The sequence below is a fragment of the Bombina bombina genome, chromosome 2 (genome assembly GCF_027579735.1).
Source record: "Bombina bombina isolate aBomBom1 chromosome 2, aBomBom1.pri, whole genome shotgun sequence".
Taxonomy (NCBI): domain Eukaryota; kingdom Metazoa; phylum Chordata; class Amphibia; order Anura; family Bombinatoridae; genus Bombina; species Bombina bombina.
Window position 1 is genome coordinate 1,026,866,674 of NC_069500.1, and position 20,969 is coordinate 1,026,887,642.

Here is a 20,969-nt window from a genome sequence, read left to right on the forward strand (position 1 = left end):
GCACAGATTCAAGTTTGTTAATATCCTTCTGAAGATATGGCCTCTAGAACTGCACACAATACTCAAGATGAGGCCTAACTAATGATCTATAAAGTGGCATAAGAACCTTACTATTTCTGCTGCAAATACCTCTACCAATACATCCAAGCATTCTGCTAGCCTTACTCGCTGCATTACTACATTGTTTACTAAGTTTTAAATCATCTGAAATAATAATTCCCAAGTCCTGTTCCTCATCTGTAACAGTCAGTAAAGTGTCACACACACTGTTGATTTAGGGGATGCAAGGTGCATAAATGTTTCCTCCTGTGAGTGTTTCTGTGGGTGTCTGTGTTTATGTCTTTGTGCTTTGGTTTGTGTCTAAGTGTGTATGTATTTTTTTTTCTGTGGTTCTCTCTGTGAGGGTGGGTGTGTATGTCTTTGTGCATTTTCTGTGGATGTCTTTAAGGGTGTGTGCATATGCCTTTGAGCTTTTTCTATGGGTGTCTCTGCGAGGGTGTGTGTATGTTTGTCTTTGTGTATTTTCTCTGGATGCATCTGTGAGGGTGGATGTGTAGGTCTGTGTTTTTTGTGGATGTCTCTGTGAGGGTGTGTGTGTATGTATATATGTATGTCTGTGTTTTCTGTGGATGTCTCTGTGAGGGTGTGTGTTTTCTGTGGATGTCTCAGTGAGGGTGTGTGTATGTATGTCTTTCTGTGTTTTATGTGGTTGTCTCTGTGTGTGTGTATGTCTTTGTGTGTTTTCTGAGGCTGTCTCTGTCTGTGTTTCCTTGGGTGTATGTGGAAGTTTGAGTTTGTGTGTGTGTGTGTCCATTGTCTGTTCCTTTTTAGGACATTTTGACCTTACTACTGATTATTCACATCTTATTACAGATTTTGAGACTAACAAGACCTTTCCGAAAGTCACCAATACGCCATTTAACCTTTAAATTATTGTTTAGGCAGTTCAGGGCCCTTCCTTTCAGCCACTGCATGCTGTTGTCATCATTTAGTTGGCATCTTCCTTTACAAAAAGATAATCAGAACTCCATATTTTGTTTTCTAAATCTCCTTTTTTTACAAAACTGTAGTTTACCTCATTACTTGTCAGGTCAATGTAAACAAGTGCTGAGTATCTGTTTGGGTGTCTGTGTCTGAGTGTTTCTTTGCGTGTCTGCTAGACTGCCTATATGTGAATCCTTATGTGTGAGTGTTTCAGTGTATGAGTGTGTCTGTGTGTGTGTATGTTACTACCTTTACAACATTTCCAAGTTTAAATAGACACTTAAGAATAAAGTGCATATATGTTTTAGTCACTTGGTCAAAAATTGCACATGTCAAAGGAGGGGGGGGGGGGCCTGATCAATGGTTAAGTCAGGGGCCCCAAAATTTCTAGTGTCAGCCCTGGCAGCAGGGCCGGCTTAACCATGGGACCAAGTGGGTCCCATGGACCCAGACGGCACTTGGCAGGGGGCGGCACATCAGTGAGTCTGTCATTAGTGATGTTGCAAACATAAAAATTTGGCGAACCGGGCGAACCACCATAGACTTCAATAGGCAGGTGAATTTTAAAACCCACAGGGACTCTTTCTGGCCACAATAGTGATGGAAAAGTTGTTTCAAGGGGACTAACACCTGGACTGTGGCATGCCGGAGGGGGATCCATGGCAAAACTCCCATGGAAAATTACATAGTTGATGCAGAGTCTGGTTTTAATCCATAAAGGGCATAAATCACCTAACATTCCTAAATTGTTTGGAATAACGTGCTTTAAAACATCAGGTATGATGTTGTATCGATCAGGTAGTGTAAGGGTTACGCCCGCTTCACAGTGCGCAGTGTAGGTGATATACCTGCCCTGACCATGCTTTGCAGACCAGGTATCAGTGGTCAGATGGACCCTTGCCCCAACACTGTGTGCCAGACATGCCATTATAGCAGACTTATATGGCTTTGGCGTTGCTTTTTGGTAATTAGAAGGCTGCTAAATGCCACTGCGCACCACACGTGTTTTATGCCCAGCAGTGAAGGGGTTAATTAGGGAGCATGTAGGCAGCTTGTAGAGTTAATTTTAGCTTAAGTGTAGTGTAGTAGACAACCCAAAGTATTGATCTAGGCCCATTTTGGTATATTTCATGCCACCATTTCACCGCCAAATGCGATCAAATTTAAATAAAAGTTAATTTTTTTCGCAATTTTAGGTTTCTCACTGAAATTATTTACAAACAGCTTGTGCAATTATGGCACAAATGGTTGTAAATGCTTCTCTGGGATCCCCTTTGTTCAGAAATAGCAGACATATATGACTTTGGCGTTGCTTTCTGGTAATTAGAAGGCTGCTAAATGCTGCTGCGCATCACACATGTATTATGGCTAGCAGTGAAGGGGTTAATTAGGTAGTTTGTAGGGAGCTTGCAGGGTTAATTTTAGCTTTAGTGTAGAGATCAGCCTCCCACCTGACACATCAGACCCCCTGATCCCTCCCAAACATCTCCCTTCCCTCCCCCACCCCACAATTGTCCCCGCCATCTTAAGTACTGGCAGAAAGTCTGCCAGTACTAAAATAAAAGGTTTTTAATTTTTTTCATTTTTTTTAGCATATTTACATATGCTGTGGTGTAGCATCCCCCCTTAGCCCCCAACCTCCCTGATCCCCCCAAAACAGCTCTCTAACCCTCCCCATCTGCCTTATTGGCGGCCATCTTTGGTACTAGCAGCTGTCTGCTATTATTTCACAGTCAAAAAAGTGTTTTTTTTTTTTTAAATGTACACTACTGTTACACCAGATATGAGTGGTGGCACTGGGCAAGTGGGCACAGTATACGCTGTGAGCCTGACACACACGCTGGCAGGCAGGCAACTGTAATTAGATTACACAGGAAAAAAAAAAAAAAGCAGACTGATGTTCTAGCCCTAAAAAGGGCTTTTTGGGGTGCTGTCCTTACAGCAGAGATCAGATGAGTCCTTCAGGACTGTAGTGGACACTGAATACACTAGCCTAGCTATCGATTCCCCTATTAAATCAGCAGCAGCTACACTGTCCCTCCTCTCACTAAGAATGCAGCTTCCAAATGAATCTAAAATGGATGCTGTCCAGGAGGTGGGAGGGTCTGGGAGGGAGTGTCTGCTGCTGATTGGCTGTAATGTGTCTTCTGACTGTGAGGTACAGGGTCAAAGTTTACTCAATGATAAAGAATAGGGGGCGGACCGAACATCGCATATGTTTGCCGTCCGCAGCGAACGAGAACATGCTATGTTCGCCGCAAACTATTCGCGACATCACTATCTGTCATGAATCCTCCAAGCAAACCGGCATTTTTTGTTTTATTTTAGAAAGCCTGTGTGCAATTCCTATGGGTGAACCTCTAGGTGGCGGCAAAGAGTTTAATAAAAAAAAAGTAGTTTGCAGTGTATAGAGTCTAGAGCGGACATCAAAAAAGTGTGCACCACAGTGAGCAATCAATACAAGCAGACACCCTCTAATGTATACTGGTGGACTATGGGACTCATCTGCTCAGCCTATGCCTAAACAAGCACTAGCATCCACCATCACACAGCTAACATAGGTATGTCATAAGAAGCAGCCAGCAGCAACACTTGCATGTATGCAGGGCTGCTCATCTCTGTGTGCTGCACTTTGTAAAGGAGTATATTGAGAAAACAAGCAGCACACAGAGATGAGCAGCCCTGCAACCTGCATACATGCAAAAGTAATTCTATCCGATTGCTAAATTTCATTAAAATTATGGGGGGGGATAGAAAATTGAAATTAAAAGCGATCCTTTTAACAGGATTATTACAGCAAACCAGAAATCACTCACTAGACAAGCCTGTTTCGTTCTTTTTAGAACTCATCAGTAGGAGATAGATTTCTGGTTGCTGCATTGATAAAGCTATTTTCATGGTTAAACCAAAATTCATTCAAATTATGGGGGGAGATAAAAAACAAAATTAAAATCCTCCAGGTCTCCAAATTAAATCAAAGTAAATATTTGCATAGGAAACTAGTACATCTAGGCAAGTATCCCCGCTTGCTTTCCCCCAGAAATTCTTAATATACAATGTTACCAATGCACAAGAAAATTGGGCACAGCCAAAAAAGCGGAGGACAGCCGCAAAAGCCAAAGGAAAAAAGACAGGCAGCTACATGCAGGCATTATGCATCTATGATTAAGCGCAAGTGTGCGCAAAACATGTAAGGCTGCTGTTTCCCTCCTTTTGGTTTGTTGTGTCTTATTTTTTCACCCTTACATTTTTATTGGAATAAATTTTCTTTTCTGTAGCTCAGTAGCCGCCTGTCTTTTTTCATTTGCTTTTATTTTAATTGTTTTGTTTTTTTCTTCAGAATAAACAAAAACATATCTGTTTGTTTGTACGCTTCCTTTTTGCTGTCACTTTCTGTTTTAAACAATCCACATGAACCCACTAATAGAGAGAAAAACTGCTATGTATTTTGGATATGAAATGAGACCCTTTTTTAGACTAATTATTTGTTCTGCCTTGCTTTTTTCCAACAATATAGATAATATATTATTTGTATAATCAATAATTAATTTTTATCAATTAAAAATAAAAATTGATGGCATATTATATATAATGTATGTTTTTTATGAAAAAACTGGATCATTAATGCTATCAGAAAAATAAATTAATATACATACATATGCAGTACATATGCAACTTAAAATTAGTGGCTCAAACTGTTAAACCCATTGGCTGCCAGAGAGATCAGCAATGTGCTTAAATATTCACTGGCACTCAAAGGGTTAAAATCAAGTCTATATGTAGCCACAAACAATCATTGTGCTAAAGGAACAGGACAAGATATTAATATTGGAACATAAAAGTTCACAACATCAATATTGGCATCACATTGCCTGCACGGTAAAGAAGGGCAGTAAGTAGTCTTGACATCACATAAAATTAAAGGGATACTAAACCCAAATTGTTTCGTTCATGACTCAGAGAAGCAATTTTAAGCAACTTTTAATTTACTCCTATTATCAATTTTTCTTTGTTCTCTTGCTATCTTTATTTGAAAAAGGAGGAATGTAAGCATAGGTGCCGGACCATTTTTGGTTTAGGACCCTGGGTAGTGCTTGCGGATTGGCGGCTGCATACAGTTCATGCACGTCATAAGAAGCAACAATATTTACATGCAGGCATGTTGCAGGGCTGGTTCAGCTCTGTGTGCTATGCTGCCTGCTTTTGCTATTTACACCTCTAAACAGTGCAGCTTCCACAGCTGATCAGTTCCTGTTTTAGCTTAAACAAAGATCTCACTGCACTGATCTGTTTTTCGTGTGGCAGTGATTATGTCTCTATCAGTTGCCTGTGTGTGTGAGGCTATGTATTGTGCCCGAGAGGTAATGTGTATGATTGTAAAGTAAAATCTACTTCATACATGCACTGATGCATGTTTCTCAACACTACATAAAATAAGTCAGCTATTATTGGTTGTTTTAACTAAAATTAAATTTAAATAATTAAAAAAAAACTGGCTGAGAAATTGGAGCAGCAAGAAAGACAGTTAAATTAGAGGTGTAGCGTACCTCCCAATCATCCGGCTAGATTTAGAGTTTTGTCGGTAACGACCCGCGTAGCTAACGCTGGCTTTTTTCTGGCCGCACCTTTAAAATAACTCTGGTATTGAGAGTCCACAGAATGGCTGCGTTAGGCTCCAAAAAGGGAGCGTACAGGCATATTTAACGCCACTGCAACTCTCGATACCAGAGTTGCTTACGGAAGCGGCCAGCTTAAAAAATGTGCTCGTGCACGATTCCCCCATAGAAAACAATGGGGCTGTTTGAGCTGAAAAAAAACCTAACACCTGCAAAAAAGCCGCGTTCAGCAACTAAAGCAGCCCCATTGTTTGCTATGGGGAAACACTTCCTACGTCTGCACCTAACACCCTAACATGTACCCCGAGTCTAAACACCCCTAACTTTACACTTATTAACCCCTATTCTGCCGCCCCCACTATCGCTGACCCCTGCATATTATTATTGACCCCTAATCTGCCGCTCCGTAAACCGCCGCTACTTACATTATCCCTATGTACCCCTAATCTGCTGCCCTAACATCGCCGACCCCTATATTATATTTATTAACCCCTAATCTGCCCCCCACAACGTCGCCTCCACCTGCCTACACTTATTAACCCCTAATCTGCCAAGCGGACCGCACCGCTATTATAATAAAGTTATTAACCCCTAATCCGCCTCACTAACCCTATAATAAATAGTATTAACCCCTAATCTGCCCTCCCTAACATCGCCAACAGCTAACTTCAAACATTAACCCCTAATCTGCCGACTGGAGCTCACCGCTATTCTAATAAATGTATTAACCCCTAAAGCTAAGTCTAACCCTAACACTAACACCCCCCTAAGTTAAATATAATTTAAATCTAACGAAATTAACTCTTATTAAATAAATTATTCCTATTTAAAGCTAAATACTTACCTGTAAAATAAATCCTAATATAGCTACAAAATAAATTATAATTATATTATAGCTATTTTAGGATTTATATTTATTTTACAGGTAACTTTGTATTTATTTTAACCAGGTACAATAGCTATTAAATAGTTAAGAACTATTTAATAGCTAAAATAGTTAAAATAATTACAAATTTACCTGTAAAATAAATCCTAACCTAAGTTACAATTAAACCTAACACTACACTATCAATAAATAAATTAAATAAAATACCTACAATTACCTACAATTAAACCTAACACTACACTATCAATAAATGAATTAAATACAATATCTACAAATAAATACAATTAAATAAACTAACTAAAGTACAAAAAATAAAAAAGAACTAAGTTACAAAAAATAAAAAAATATTTACAAACATTAGAAAAATATTACAACAATTTTAAACTAATTACACCTACTCTAAGCCCCCTAATAAAATAACAAAGCCCCCCAAAATAAAAAAATGCCCTACCCTATTCTAAATTACAAAAGTTCAAAGCTCTTTTACCTTACCAGCCCTGAACAGGGCCCTTTGCGGGGCATGCCCCAAATAATTCAGCTCTTTTGCCTGTAAAAAAAACACATACAATACCCCCCCCCAACATTACAACCCACCACCCACATACCCCTAATCTAACCCAAACCCCCCTTAAATAAACCTAACACTAAGCCCCTGAAGATCTTCCTACCTTGTCTTCACCTCACCGGGTATCACACCGATCCGTCCTGGCTCTGATATCTTCATCCAACCCAAGAGGGGGCTAGACATCCATCATCCGACGGCTGAAGAAGTCCAGAAGAGGCTCCAAAGTCTTCATCGTATCCGGGAAGAAGAGTAGATCCGGACCGGAAACCATCTTCTTCCAAGCGGCATCTTCTATCTTCATCCGATGAGGACCGGCTCCATCTTGAAGACCTCCACCGGACACCCATCTTCTTCCGACGACGACTTCCCGACGAATGACGGTTCCTTTAAGGGACGTCATCCAAGATGGCGTCCCTCGAATTCCGATTGCCTGATAGGATTCTATCAGCAAATCGGAATTAAGGTAGAAAAATTCTGATTGGCTGATGGAATCAGCCAATCAGAATCAAGTTCAATCCGATTGGCTGATTCAATCAGCCAATCAGATTGAGCTCGCATTCTATTGGCTGTTCCAATCAGCCAATAGAATGCGAGCTCAATCTGATTGGCTGATCGGATCAGCCAATCGTATTGAACTTGATTCTTATTGGCTGATTCCATCAGCCAATCAGAATTTTCCTACCTTAATTCCGATTGGCTGATAGAATCCTATCAGCCAATCGGAATTCGAGGGACGCCATCTTGGATGACGTCCCTTAAAGGAACCGTCATTCGTCGGGAAGTCGTCGTCGGAAGAAGATGGGTCCGCGGTGGAGGTCTTCAAGATGGAGCCGGTCCTCATCGGATGAAGATAGAAGATGCCGCTTGGAAGAAGATGGTTGCCGGTCCAGATCTACTCTTCTTCCCGGATAGGATGAAGACTTTGGAGCCTCTTCTGGACTTCTTCAGCCGTCGGATGATGGATGTCTAGCCCCCGCTTGGGCTTAGATGAAGATTTCAGAGCCTGGAACGATCGGTGATACCTGGCATGGTGAAGACAAGGTAGGAAGATCTTAAGGGGCTTAGTGTTAGGTTTATTTAAGGGGGGTTTGGGTTAGATTAGGGGTATGTGGGTGGTGGGTTGTAATGTTGGGGGGGGGTATTGTATGTGTTTTTTTACAGGCAAAAGAGCTGAATTCTTTGGGGCATGCCCCGCAAAGGGCCCTGTTCAGGGCTGGTAAGGTAAAAGAGCTTTGAACTTTAGTAATTTAGAATAGGGTAGGGCATTTTTTTATTTTGGGGGGCTTTGTTATTTTATTAGGGGGCTTAGAGTAGGTGTAATTAGTTTAAAATTGTTGTAATATTTTTCTGATGTTTGTAAATATTTTTTTATTTTTTGTAACTTAGTTCTTTTTTATTTTTTGTACTTTAGTTAGTTTATTTCATTGTATTTATTTGTAGATATTGTATTTAATTAATGTATTGATAGTGTAGTGTTAGGTTTAATTGTAGGTAATTGTAGGTATTTTATTTAATTAATTTATTGATAGTGTAGTGTTAGGTTTAATTGTAACTTAGGTTAGGATTTATTTTACAGGTAATTTTGTAATTATTTTAACTATTTTAGCTATTAAATAGTTCTTAACTATTTAATAGCTACTGTACCTGGTTAAAATAAATACAAAGTTACCTGTAAAATAAATATAAATCCTAAAATAGCTATAATATAATTATAATTTATATTGTAGCTATATTAGGATTTATTTTACAGGTAAGTATTTAGCTTTAAATAGGAATAATTTATTTAATAAGAGTTAATTTATTTAGTTAGAATAAAATTATATTTAATTTAGGGGGGTGTTAGGGTTAAAAAATAGCTTTAGGGGTTAAAAAATTTATTAGAGTAGCAGTGAGCTCCGATCGGCAGATTAGGGGTTAATACTTGAAGTTAGGTATCGGCGATGTTAGGGAGGGCAGATTAGGGGTTAATACTATTTCTTATAGGGTTATTGAGGCGGGAGTGAGGCGGATTAGGGGATAATAACTTTATTATAGTAGCGGTGAGATCCACTCGGCAGATTAGGGGTTAATAAGTGTAAGCAGGTGGAGGCGACGTTGAGGGGGGCAGGTTAGGGGTTAATAAATATAATATAGGGGTCGGCGGTGTTAGGGGCAGCAGATTAGGGGTACATAAGGATAACGTAGGTGGCGGTCGGCAGATTAGGGGTTAAAAAAATGTAATCAAGTGTCAGCGATGTGGGGGGGGCTCAGTTTAGGGGTACATAGGTAGTTTATGGGTGTTAGTGTACTTTAGAGCACAGTAGTTAAGAGCTTTATGAACCGGCGTTAGCCCAGAAAGCTCTTAACTACTGACTTTTTTCTGCGGCTGGAGTTTTGTCGTTAGAATTCTAACGCTCACTTCAGCCACGACTCTAAATACCGGAGTTAGAAAGATCCCATTGAAAAGATAGGATACGCAATTGATGTAAGGGGATCTGCAGTATGGAAAAGTCGCGGCTGAAAAGTGAGCGTTAGACCCTTTCCTGACTGACTCCAAATACCGGCGGTTTTCACGGCTACCGCCAAACTCCAAATCTAGGCCATCCTGATTTCAGGTGACAGTCCCAAATTCAGAGGTCAGTCTCACTAAGACAGCCAGAAAAGTGCCCCTCTTTGGCTCTTTCAAATTTTGGGAGGTATGCAGAGGAGAGGCATTGAAGGTGGGGAAAGGGGGTGGGCGTAATTTTTTTTCTCTGACCCAGGCAGCACAATGTCTTGAGCCAGCCCTGTTTAGCAGTGATCAGGATGGATTTGGATTACAATAGGTTTATCTCACACATCAAAATTTATATTTCCCCTACATATTGTACAGGGCCGCCACTAGAAATTATGGGGCCCCTTACTTAATCATTGATCAGCCACTCTCCCCTTTTAACATGTGCAATTTTTGACCAAGTGACTAAAACGTATATGCACTTTATTCTTAAGTGTAGTCAAACTTGAAAATCTTGTAAAGGTAGTAACACACAAACACAGAAACACAGAGACACACTCATACACTGAAACACACATTCACACATAAGGATTAACATATAGACACTCTAGCAGACACACAAAGAAACACACAAACAATCTCAGACACAGACACAAACACAGACACTCAGCTCTTGTTTACATTGACCTGACAAGTAATGAGGTAGACTACAGTTTTGTAAAAAAAAAAAAGGAGATTTACAAGACAAAATATGGAATTCTGATTATTTTTTTGTCAAGGAAGATGCCAATTTTATGATGACAACAGCATGCAGTGGCTGAATGGAAGAGCCCTGAACTGCCTAAACAATAATTTAAAGGTTAAGTGGTGGATTGGTGACTTCCAGAAATGTATCATTAGTCTCAAAGTCTGTAGAAAGATGTGAATAATCAGTAGTAAGGTCAAAATGTCCTAAAAAGGAACAGACAATGGAGGGGGGCGGAGTCAGCTAAGTGGATTTATCCCATGTAAAAGACATTTACGCATCTCAAATATATGGTTACTAACGATCCTGGAACCATACAGTTACTGCCAGATCTAGTGTAAATACTTGCAGCTGACGGCGAGACAAGTTATAAGAGGCCGATATGCACACTGTGCCATAGGCTGCAAAGATGACCAGATTGACGCCATAATCTACTGCAAGAATACTAAAGGGGCATAAGAGACAAAAGAGGTGACATATCCAAAACCCAGGACCTACCCAACAGCAATCCTGGTGAAAAACCTTCATCGCATCTCTGGACTTTTCCTGTGCCGAAACTACATCAGACGCCATTATCGGCCTATGTGTATATACATAGGCGCATAACCACGCTGCTACGTGGAACTCCCAATGAACTGTCCTGAATGAAGAGAATCCACTTACGGCCATAAAGTGTGATGGTAGGAATAATACTTACATACCTTTACCGTATAAGCCACAAAGTCCTGTAAAGCAGCAGCTCATAGATAGAACACACTGGAGGTTTGATATGTTCCTAGATTTCTAGGCCTTTCACTTCTAAATATATAAATAACCCTCCAACCAGTTTCGTTGGCATTAACGGAATATGTGGTGATAAACTCACATAAATAATTTTAAAGTAACCTTACAAAGGGCTGATGCAGAGAACTCCCTGCAGTAATCAAATAAAGAATAGGCTTCTCTAAAAGATATTAGAAGTCAAAGCGTGTCAGACACTTGGTTCCTTGTAATCAGTGCTCACACATATAAATATATCTTTGAGCCTACACTAATTAACTAACAAGGGCTAAGTTACCAAGCCACTCTGAGATCAATAAGACTCCTGCAACATTGAAGGTCCAATAGCTTCTCTATAAAATTAACCAGACACCAGAGACAGTTTATTACACCTACATCACATAACTAAAGTGCTTTATTATAATCATTCTGCAATAATAACCAATAGCAATGGCTACCAGAAGGCACCTAAAACAGGACAAACCCCTCAAATCCTCGTCAGGGAAATCTACTACCATATATTCCTATATGCAAGCCCCTGATCCTTCTGACATAGGAAGCCAACGGCTTTCTATAGACCATCAAACTACCAACGACTCTAACTCAAAAACAGAAGAGACACACCTTTCCACAGCCATTCTCCACGACCTGCCCTCTAAACAGGACATTGCGGACATAGTTCGCACCTGCATAAGGGAAGAACTTGCAGGCATGAGACAAGATATTCACACCTTGGGGTTTCAAGTGGAATCTTTGGTAAATGGTCAAGAAGAAATAAAAGAGGATGTGCAGACTTTAACAGATCAAGTAACCTCACAACAAGAAACAAGAATCTCAGTATTGCAAGAGAAACTAGAAGACTTGGAAAATCAGAGCAGACGTAAGAACATTTGAATTAGAGGAGTCCCTAAAAGTGTACTTCCTCAAGATTTTCCAGTCTATCTACAAACATTATTTAAGCAGATAAAAGAACCTTCTTGTGCTACAGATATTCAATGGGTCCATGCCCACAGGTTGCTCAGACTTACACCTCCTGACTCCGAGAGACATCATCATTCGGTTCAAAAACTTCTTAGAGCAAGGAGATGCTTCTGAACCAATCAAGAAAATTACAACCAGTCCATTTTCGAGGCAATGTCCTACAATTCTATCAGGACTTAGCCTCTCAAACAATACAGAGAAGAAAATAATTTGGACCTCTAGCCACAATTCTATGTAATAAAACGATCCCATACCGATTAGGGTTTTCCAACCCAAATTTGGGTACTTCGAAACAATACACGTCTGACCTGCAGGACCCCAGAAGACGCCACCTCCTTTTGCTGCTCTTTGGGGATATACCCTCCAACTGACCCCACACCCCAGAATCTCCCTTCATCCTCTTCCCCTAGGAGAAATAGGGAATCCTCCACTTCCTGGGACACTGTTATCGGCAAACAAGCTAAAATAACCATTCTTCCACAATCACCGAACAATCCCTTAAACACCTTACCATCGTAACAACAAAGACTAGATTCAGTGACTATCAAAGACCCTGAACACTAGAGCTGCCAGAAATGAATCTCTTCAGAAGAAGATCTGTTAATTATATACACTATATCTTCACACATATAGTTCTTGTTAATACTATAATGGACAAACTCTGGTACTTTCTTTCTAAGAGACTCGAAACGGCAGAAGTTATTAATATTACCACTTAGAAAATATTGTAATTTTAGAAGCTCTGAACAAGCTCATATTATATGAAATAAATGTGATAACAAAAATAATAAAAGGAAAACCAAATAAAGTTCTGAATCAAGGATATGTCTGTGTCCTCTGGATGAGTTTTTCAGCTTGTTAGCATTCCTCAGTGAGATCCCATAAAAAAGGAAACAGAAAATTGCAACATAGTGTGAATCTGTAATGGCACTTTGAGGAAGTAGTTGTTTTGTAACAAATGACTACTCACATTTGTTGGAGCTTTCCACTAAGCTCAAGGATATGCGCACTCCCACTTTATACTGATGGGAAAACAGTACACTAGGTAAAACTTGGATACAAATTTATTTTAAAATATATAAAAGCGTCACATAAGCCTTGATAACACCACAATGTAAGGGTACAAAAGCAGATATGCTGTAGCAAATGCTTCAAATCGCCAAACTTGCAAAGAGGTAAATGGATCAGGAGTGTGACCGCCAAAACCAAAACCTTTTTAGTAGCAAGACAATAGCGCTAAGCCCCCAGGTGTCCTGGCTAGTGTAGAGACGCGATAAAACTCAATATAGAACAGTTCAGTTCCGACGTACGTTTCGCTGGTATGGTTTGTCAAGGAATGTTAGTGCGCATGTCCAAGAGTCCTTTTAAACAATCCATTGATGAGTTTCTGCCAGGTTTGTGGTTACATCCTCCATTTTGGAAGTTGGCATTTAGGTAATTTGTCATTAAACAACTAGTATGTTTTTCAACTTCTTTAAGTTTTATACATTTTGTTGATATATGCATAGATGTTTAGATGGATAACCAGAATTGGGAAATTATGCATTATAATGTTATAGCATTATACATATATGCAAAACTTCAAAAAACATAATCACATTGTGCCTGCAATTAGTGTCTATACTGATGATATATGTAGGTATTTGTTTTTTAACCACTTAATGTGAAGGTATTGGTTATATCTTTTTTAGTTTAAGTGATGTTACTGACTATATGTCCTATGGACCATAATTAAACTACTAGCCTTATCATAAACCTAGTTGTGTCGCAATGTTTTCAAAAATAGATTTTATTTGTTAGCATGTAACATGTTTAAAAACATATATTGTACTTATGTGTGTTTGCGCTGAAAAGTTATGATAGGATGTTGAGGTTACTGTTTCTAACTATGTGTTTAATTTTACATTTGGGGTTCCATATATTGAAAATAAGTTTGTGAAACATTCTAAAACTACCTAGCACTGATAATATAAGTGTGGACAAAGTAAAAAAATATATATAAAAATTAGAACAGAATTGGAAGGGAGGAGACACACAGAATAGATTGGGACAATTGGAAATGAAGTGGATCCATATTATGGATAGCTTCATACCCAATGGTCTTAATAAAGATTTTGAAATCCATCACTTTTTGTGAAAATTATTTATAAGTACAGCTACGAAGGCTATAAAATCTATATGTGTCTTTTTTCATTTTTTATTTTTTTTTTATAAAAAAGAGGAAAGGAAAGAGAAAAAAAAATAAAAAAAATTTAATTTTAATAATTTTTTTTAATTTTCTTAATTTTTTTAATTTTTAATTTTAATTTTTTTTAATTTTTTTTTTTAATTTTTTTATTATTATTTTATTATTTTATTTTTTTTATTTTTTATTTTTTTATATATATTTTTTTACTTTGTCCACACTTATATTATCAGTGCTAGGTAGTTTTAGAATGTTTCACAAACTTATTTTCAATATATGGAACCCCAAATGTAAAATTAAACACATAGACCAAGATTTGGAGTTTGGCGGTAGCCGTGAAAACCAGCGTTAGAGGCTCCTAACGCTGGTTTTAGGCTACCGCCGGTATTTAGAGTCACTCAAAATAGGGTCTAACGCTCACTTTTCAGCCGCGACTTTTCCATACCGCAGATCCCCTTACGTCAATTGCGTATCCTATCTTTTCAATGGGATCTTCATAACTCCGGTATTTAGAGTCGTTTCTGAAGTGAGCGTTAGACATCTAACAACAAAACTCCAGCCGCAGGAAAAAAGTCAGTAGTTAAGAGCTTTCTGGGCTAACGCCGGTTCATAAAGCTCTTAACTACTGTACTCTAAAGTACACTAACACCCATAAACTCCCTATGTACCCCTAAACCGAGGCCCCCCCACATCGCCGCCACTCGATTAAATTTTTTTAACCCCTAATCTGCCGACCGCCACCTACGTTATCCTTATGTACCCCTAATCTGTTGCCCCTAACACCGCCGACCCCTGTATTATATTTATTAACCCCTAATCTGCCCCCCACAACGTTGCCGCCAGCTACCTACACTTATTAACCCCTAATCTGACGTCCGCACGCCGCCGCCAGCTACATTATCCCTATGTACCCCTAATCTGCTGCCCCTAACACCGCCGACCCCTATATTATATTTATTAACCCCTAATCTGCCCCCCACAACGTCGCCTCCACCTGCCTACACTTATTAACCCCTAATCTGCCGAGCGGACCTGAGCGCTACTATAATAAAGTTATTAACCCCTAATCCGCCTCACTAACCCTATAATAAATAGTATTAACCCCTAATCTGCCCTCCCTAACATCACCGACACCTAACTTCAATTATTAACCCCTAATCTGCCGACCGGAGCTCACTGCTATTCTAATAAATGTATTAACCCCTAAAGCTAAGTCTAACCCTAACACTAACACCCCCCTAAGTTAAATATAATTTAAATCTAACGAAATAAATTAACTCTTATTAAATAAATTATTCCTATTTAAAGCTAAATACTTACCTGTAAAATAAATCCTAATATAGCTACAATATAAATTATAATTATATTATAGCTATTTTAGGATTTATATTTATTTTACAGGTAACTTTGTATTTATTTTAACCAGGTACAATAGCTATTAAATAGTTAAGAACTATTTAATAGCTAAAATAGTTAAAATAATTACAAAATTACCTGTAAAATAAATCCTAAACTAAGTTACAATTAAAACTAACACTATACTATTAATAAATTAATTAAATAAACTACCTAAAATTACCTACAATTAACCTAACACTACACTATCAATAAATTAATTAAATACAATACCTACAAATAACTACAATTAAATAAACTTGCTAAAGTACAAAAAATAAAAAAGAACTAAGTTACAAAAAATAAAAAAATATCTACAAACATAAGAAAAATATTACAACAATTTTAAACTAATTACACCTACTCTAAGCCCCCTAATAAAACAACAAAGCCCCCCAAAATAAAAAATGCCCTACCCTATTCTAAATTACTAAAGTTAAAAGCTCTTTTACCTTACCAGCCCTGAACAGGGCCCTTTGCGGGGCATGCCCCAAGAAGTTCAGCTCTTTTGCCTGTAAAAAAAAAACATACAATACCCAAGCCCCCCAACATTACAACCCACCACCCACATACCCCTAATCTAACCCAAACCCCCCTTAAATAAACCTAACACTAAGCCCCTGAAGATCATCCTACCTTGTCTTCACCTCACCAGGTATCACCGATCCGTCCTGGCTCCAAAATCTTCATCCAACCCAAGCGGGGGTTGGCGATCCATCATCCGGTGCCTGAAGAGGTCCAGAAGAGGCTCCAAAGTCTTCATCCTATCCGGGAAGAAGAGGCGATCCGGACCGGCAACCATCTTGATCCAAGCGGCATCTTCTATCTTCATCCGATGACGACCGGCTCCATCCTGAAGACCTCCACCGGGGACCCATCTTCTTCCGGCGACGTCCAACTGCAGAATGACGGTTCCTTTAAGGGACGTCATCCAAGATGGCGTCCCTCGAATTCCGATTGGCTGATAGGATTCTATCAGCCAATCTGAATTAAGGTAGGAATATTCTGATTGGCTGATGGAATCAGCCAATCAGAATCAAGTTCAATCCGATTGGCTGATCCAATCAGCCAATCAGATTGAGCTCGCATTCTATTGGCTGATCGGAACAGCCAATAGAATGCAAGCTCAATCTGATTGGCTGATTGGATCAGCCAATCGGATTGAACTTGATTCTGATTGGCTGATTCCATCAGCCAATCAGAATATTCCTACCTTAATTCCGATTGGCTGATAGAATCCTATCAGCCAATCGGAATTCGAGGGACGCCATCTTGGATGACGTCATTTAAAGGAACCGTCATTCGTCGTTCAGTCGTCGGCCAGGATGGATGTTCCGCGGTGGAGGTCTTCAGGATGCTGCCGCTTCGCTCCGGATGGATGCCGCTTGGATGAAGACTTCAATCGGATGGAAGAACTCTTCTGCCCCGCTTGGATGAAGACTTCAGCCGGATCATGGACCTCTTCAGCCCCCCGCTTGGGCTTGGATCAGGACATCGGAGGAGCTCTTCTGGACCGATCGGTGAACCTGGTATGGTGAAGACAAGGTAGGATGATCTTCAGGGGCTTAGTGTTAGGTTTATTTAAGGGGGCTTTGGGTTAGATTAGGGGTATGTGGGTGGTGGGTTGTAATGTTGGGGGGCTTGGGTATTGTATTTTTTTTTTTTACAGGCAAAAGAGCTGAACTTCTTGGGGCATGCCCCGCAAAGGGCCCTGTTCAGGGCTGGTAAGGTAAAAGAGCTTTGAACTGTAGTAATTTAGAATAGGGAAGGGCATTTTTTTATTTTGGGGGGCTTTGTTATTTTATTAGGGGCTTAGAGTAGGTGTAATTAGTTTAAAATTGTTGTAATATTTTTCTTATGTTTGTAAATATTTTTTTATTTTTTGTACTTTAGCTAGTTTATTTAATTGTATTTATTTGTAGCAATTGTATTAAATTATTTTATTGATAGTGTAGTGTTAGGTTAATTGTAGGTAATTGTAGGTAGTTTATTTAATTAATTTATTGATAGTGTAGTGTTAGGTTTAATTGTAACTTAGGTTAGGATTTATTTTACAGGTAAATTTGTAATAATTTTAACTATTTTAGCTATTAAATAGTTCTTAACTATTTAATAGCTATTGTACCTGGTTAAAATAAATACAAAGTTACCTGTAAAATAAATATTAATCCTAAAATAGCTATAATATAATTATAATTTATATTGTAGCTATATTAGGATTTATTTTACAGGTAAGTATTTAGCTTTAAATAGGAATAATTTATTTAATAAGAGTTAATTAATTTCGTTAGATTTCAATTATATTTAACTTAGGGGGGTGTTAGTATTAGGGTTAGACTTAGCTTTAGGGGTTAATACATTTATTAGAATAGCGGTGAGCTCCGGTCGGCAGATTAGGGGTTAATGTTTGAAGTTAGGTGTCGGCGATGTTAGGGAGGGCAGATTAGGGGTTAATACTATTTATGATAGGGTTAGTGAGGCGGATTAGGGGTTAATAACTTTATTATAATAGCGGTGCGGTCCAGTCGGCAGATTAGGGGTTAATAAGTGTAGGCAGGTGGAGGTGACGTTGTGGGGGGCAGATTAGGGGTTAATAAATATAATATAGGGGTCGGCGGTGTTAGGGGCAGCAGATTAGGGGTACATAAGGATAATGTAAGTAGCGGCGGTTTACGGAGCGGCAGATTAGGGGTTAAAAATAATATGCAGGGGTCAGCGATAGCGGGGGCGGCAGATTAGGGGTTAATAAGTGTAAGGTTAGGGGTGTTTAGACTCGGGGTACATGTTAGGGTGTTAAGTGCAGACGTCGGAAGGGTTACCGCATAGCAAACAATGGGGCTGCGTTAGGAGCTGAACGCGGCTTTTTTGCAGGTGTTAGGTTTTTTTTCAGCTCAAACAGCCCCATTGTTTCCTATGGGAGAATCGTGCACGAGCACGTTTTTGAGGCTGGCCGCGTCCGTAAGCAACTCTGGTATCGAGAGTTGAAGCTGCGTTAAAAATGCTCTACGCTCCTTTTTTGGAGCCTAACGCAGCCTTTATGTGGACTCTCGATACCAGAGTTATTTTTATGGTGCGGCCAGTAAAACGCGGGCGTTAGTTTTTCGGGTCGTTACCGACAAAACTCCAAATCTAGCCGACAGTTAGAAACAGTAACCTCAACATCCTATCAAAACTTTTCAGCGCAAACACACATAAGTACAATATATGTTTTTAAACATGTTACATGCTAACAAATAAAATCTATTTTTGAAAACATTGCGACACAACTAGGTTTATGATAAGGCTAGTAGTTTAATTATGGTCCATAGGACATATAGTCCGTAACATCACTTAAACTAAAAAAGATATAACAAATACCTTCACATTAAGGGGTTAAAAAACAAATACCTACATATATCATCAGTATAGACACTAATTGCAGGCACAATGTGATTATGTTTTTTGAAGTTTTGCATATATGTATAATGCTATAACATTATAATGCATAATTTCCCAATTCTGGTTATCCATCTTAACATCTATGCATATATCAACAAAATGTATAAAACTTAAAGAAGTTGAAAAACATACTAGTTGTTTAATGACAAATTACCTAAATGCCAACTTCCAAAATGGAGGATGTAACCACAAACCTGGCAGAAACTCATCAATGGATTGTTTAAAAGGACTCTTGGACATGCGCACTAACATTCCTTGACAAAGCATACCAGCGAAACGTACGTCGGAACTGAACTGTTCTATATTGAGTTTTATCGCGTCTCTACACTAGCCAGGACACCTGGGGGCTTAGCGCTATTGTCTTGCTACTAAAAAGGTTTTGGTTTTGGCGGTCACACTCCTGATCCATTTACCTCTTTGCAAGTTTGGCGATTTGAAGCATTTGCTACAGCATATCTGCTTTTGTACCCTTACATTGTGGTGTTATCAAGGCTTATGTGACGCTTTTATATATTTTAAAATAAATTTGTATCCAAGTTTTACCTAGTGTACTGTTTTCCCATCAGTATAAAGTGGGAGTGCGCATATCCTTGAGCTTAGTGGAAAGCTCCAACAAATGTGAGTAGTCATTTGTTACAAAACAACTACTTCCTCAAAGTGCCATTACAGATTCACACTATGTTGCAATTTTCTGTTTCCTTTTTTTAATGGGATCTCACTGAGGAATGCTAACAAGCTGAAAAACTCATCCAGAGGACACAGACATATCCTTGATTCAGAACTTTATTTGGTTTTCCTTTTATTATTTTTGTTATCACATTTATTTCACATTTTTTTCTTTGTGATATTCGGTATATTTATTGTAAGCTCATATTATATATCTACTAGAAAGACAAACCAACACTTTATCGCTAGATATATAGATTTTCTTTAATAAGGCTTGGTAGGATATTATGGAATGTTATGGAGTCCTACAAAATGTTTTACATTGTTTTCTAGCTGTTTATCCTGCCCTCCTATCTCATAGTCCTGAAACATTGTTTAGCTGCCACAAATGTAGTACTAATACCATGGACATCAAACATGGGATAAATACCTTTTACAAAGTAAATATGCATCAGGGCTAGCTATACTTGTTCCCCCATAATTGCTCTCAAGATGGCCTATGTTAGGAAGAGAGCTCTTTATTTGTTTTATTTGTTGAATTTGTTTCAATTGTTTAATTTGCTTCCTATGTTATATCTGAACTAAACGTTATGTTGTTGCCTGTTATATTTTAACATTTATATGTTTGCAAGTTTGTTTATCCATGTACAACAACTACTCGAGTTACGTACCAACATATACTCAGTCTACCAGGCTTACCTTAAATTCTTATTCTGTGCCAATTCCACACTATACCCATAATTCAACACCTCACTTAACTCTACTGACCCAAAATGCTAAAGGGCTAAACTCGCCACAAAAAAGATCAAAAGCCTTATCGGACCTAGTGAAATGCCACATTGATATACTTTTCCTTTAAGAAACGCATTTTAAACATCGTAAAGAACACTGTGGGAAACTTAGGTGCGGCGTTCCTAGCAGCGTCTGTGGACTCAGCGAGACAACCGGAAGTGACGCCGGTATCAGTATAGTCCTTCCATAGAGAGCCAACGGAGTGCCGTAGCAGTGGCGAAACCCAGCCACTATGTAGATGTAGGAAAAAGAAAAGATGCAGGCACTGCTGTGGGTAGCTTAAAAACAATAAGTCTTTATTTGAAAAGTAACAATAAATAAACAGCTACAACCGCTGTACAGGCATGAGCAAAAGGTACAAAAAACGACAGAGGCAAGGCAGGGTAGAAAAATAGACAGAATTATTATTTAGCTTTGTTTATTAAACACTGTGTATTTAATATTTATGTAACCATTAGTTGAGTATATTTGTTATTTTATGTTT